We start from the raw sequence: 3,455 nt of genomic DNA, 5'->3' as shown, positions 1-3,455 counted from the left end.
TGCAATTTTACGTGGCAATACTTGAAGGAAAGAAGGCTGTATATAAAGGTGATTGTGATTGGTGGATTTATTTTCGGCTGTATCGCTGTCGGGATAAATATTTTTACAATAATAAACTATTCATCGTTATTTAAGATCATGACAAGTTTCCAAATATTCATGAATTTGCTTTAAAAATAAAAAAATTATATCAATGAATTGGCAACGCAGCTACAACCAGGGCTGCCACGAGATTCTCACTTCAAATTTCAAGAATATAGAGTATGTTCCACTCTTAATCTTGAGTGTTTCATGAAGGAATTACAGTAATTGTCTTTCCAGTGTGAGCATTAAATCATATAATTTGACGTAAGTTAGAGAACAGACACTGTAACAGACTCAACTGACACAATAATGACATATGGTATCCCTGCACCAGCGCCGCACGGATGTGTGGAGAAGGGAAAAGACTGAAGTGGTCATTTTGGTGTTGTACTAACTGCATTTGATGGTATTATTATTAATAACTCAGTGAATGAGAGAGAGAGTATACTTATATAGAGTTGATGAGGACTCAGAAAGGGGATGAATAGCTCTCAGTATTTTGGGGAGGGTTTATGTTCCTCACTTTTTTATTTATTTTTTAATCATATTGCAACTGGCTTTATTGTCATTGCATAATTTATATTTAAGGTTTATAATATATTTCTTTCGAAGATTACAATATAGACAGGTGTATTATTTATAGTATAGTGTTTAATAATGGGTCCATCCAACCTCCTTATCAATTACAGCTTGCAGCCTCCGCTGCATGGATGATACCTTGTTTGTAACAAGCTCAGGTTTGTTTCTAAAAATCTCCCACTGTCTTGTCACATGGTAACGTCCTCTCAAACTCAGGCTCCCAGGAATTGACTATATTTGCCCAGATATTTTCAATGGGATTCTTGTCGCATCCCTTGCTCGGCAATTCCAAGATCCTGAGGTGTTGCTGCCCGTCAAACACTGATGCACTGCTCTGGTCATGTGGATGGGGCATCTGTCATGAATAAAAGTAATTGGCCTAGCAGGGAATGGGAAATTGCGTTCCTAAATTGAAGGGAGGAACTGATTCCGCACGATGTCTAGGTATTTATTTGCCGTAAACCTCCAAGGAATTTGGAAAACATCTCCCATACCGTGCCGGGATATGTAGCCCCCACACGTTCAGTGTCACATGCCCACTTATAGCCACCTCGTTTATGTTGGCCCTGTTGTATCTGTAGGAAGGGAAAATACGATACAATTGCAGCTAGACCCCGACTTACAACTGCCGCAGTTGTGACCATATTTTTTTTTTTCCAATGACATGCATTTTCTATACGGAAACGTTTTCAGTTAATGTAGTCTCCATGTATAATTAGAAAATTATGGGGGCCCCATGTGCATTCAGCTGACTACATTAAAGGTAAGTGCTCCGTCACACTGTATCCATTCCTCATTATTTATTACTTTCACTGTACTGTATTTCATTGTAAATTTTTTTATTTAATTTTTTTTTTTTTTTATCTATGTCGGACTTACGACCTGGATTTGGGTCCCTAACCCCGTCGTAAGTCGGGGTCTAGCTGTATAAATATATTGGCCTAATTAAGCTATTACTTCTTATATTAAGTTTGTAGTATAATGCTTGAAATTTTTTTTAAATGTTATGCGATAATCTTGAAGACTTTTAATTGAAAATGTATAATGTTTTACGGCTATATCGACACATACGGTCTAAATCTTATTTTAATCATTATGAACTTGTTAATACAGTATGTTGAGTTCACTTACCTCGTGCAATTTGGCCACCACAAATGAATTTTACCGTGGTTAGTACTGGCAAAAGTCTTCTCATCCGTGAAGACTACTCACAATCAAAACCCCAGGTCCTCCCCCACATACTGCTGGGCAAACTGGAGGCGACCAGTGCGGTGTTGTTCTGTTAGCCGTTCCTTTATGGCAGGAACTGTGTTGTATGCCCGCCTCATGGAAATGTGACCTGACAGTCTGTGCACAGACCTCTAAGTGTAACGCCTCTCTGATGGCGACAACGTTGGGCGTTTCAGTCACCGACGACTATTATAGCCTTGGTATTATTTTAAAAGCAAATTTGGGTGTCACCAAAGACTCCTTGGTGTTATTTTAAAGGCAAATTTGTGTTTCAGCCACCACAGACTATATACTTGGTGTTAATTTAAAGGCAAATTTTGGGTGTTTCAGTCACGAAACACTGTAGCTTTGGTGTTAATTTAAAGGCAAGTTTGGGTGTTTTAGCCACCAAAGACTATAGCCTTGGTGTTAATTTAAAGGTAAATTTGGGTGTTTCAGTCACCAAAGACTATAACCTTGGTGATAATTTTAAGGCAAATTTGGGTGTTACAGTCACCAAAGACTATATATAGCCTTGGTGTTATTTTAAAGGCAAATTTGTTGTCACCAAAGACTCCTTGGAGTTAATTTAAAGGCAAATTTATGAAGAAAAAATTGAATAAAGTGGAAAATTTGTATCATAGAAAATGGGAAATTTTATAATTGTAATTGGCATTGTTTAATTACAAAATTGGTTAATTTTATCAAAGAAAGCAAGAAATATTATATAAAATGGAATGAATCCTTCCATTTACCTGTAGCAATTACTGTTGAATGGGAAAATTTTATCATATAAAATGTGAAATTTATCAAGTGACAAATTTGTGGGTTTCAGCCACCCAAGAGTGTGCCAGTTTGTTCTCTGAGCAACCCCAAATTATACATACAGTATATCAAGCATGGATTTTACCAATTAAAAGAGAACCTTAAATTTTTATTAATAGTAACAAAGCTTTAAATTCACAAGCTATCCAATGAAATCAAAGGAAAACATCTTGTGAAAATTACAACTCCAGTACATGGATATTTCTGGTGTTAGACATATTAAAGAAAACAGTTGTAGTACCAAAATATTTTCATCAGTACTAGAAATATTTGGTGTAAGCTAATTATAATTTCATAAACAACCTTTGGTTAATACTTTTAAGCCATGAAGTTTGAATTAAAGCAAAATTGAAGTACTGTACTGTATATGGGTGCCACGTGAATGATGATCCATTGGATGGTGATCTTAACTCCTACATATCATGACAGTCATTGGATAATAATTTTTTGATCACACCAATGGAAATTATCACACGAAAAAAGTTTCATGTATTGGGCAATATTATACCAAAACATTTAGAGCAAAAACACAAGTGTAGAAAATAAGATTATCCTGTGTACATTATTTTATGCTAAAAGGTAAGACCATAATCTAAATGGGAACATTCCATAGTACTTCATTTTGATAGGGTTAGTAAAATATCTTGTACAGTACATGTAAACTACAATAAGTAACCTTGGTGTGTCATATGGCAACTAATGGTATTCCTCACACAAAAATATGAAAGTTTTACTGCTGAAGTTGACAAACAATGACT

General features: G+C 35.6%; 1 long non-coding RNA gene across 1 annotated transcript in view; it reads right to left on the bottom strand.

The window, feature by feature from the left end:
- Positions 1-2,793: 2,793 nt before the first annotated feature.
- The window catches only part of LOC121880332, a 4,005-nt gene continuing 3,343 nt past the window's right edge, over positions 2,794-3,455 (bottom strand). The window contains exon 2 of the long non-coding RNA XR_006091518.1: positions 2,794-3,455. This exon is cut by the window's right edge and continues 1,544 nt beyond it. This is a non-coding gene — a long non-coding RNA (uncharacterized LOC121880332).

Source organism: Homarus americanus, unplaced genomic scaffold (genome assembly GCF_018991925.1).
Source record: "Homarus americanus isolate GMGI-L3 unplaced genomic scaffold, GMGI_Hamer_2.0 scaffold50564, whole genome shotgun sequence".
NCBI classification, from domain to species: Eukaryota; Metazoa; Arthropoda; class Malacostraca; order Decapoda; family Nephropidae; genus Homarus; species Homarus americanus.
The sequence above is the reverse complement of the archived record's forward strand: the minus strand, read 5'-3'. Positions and strand labels throughout refer to the sequence as shown.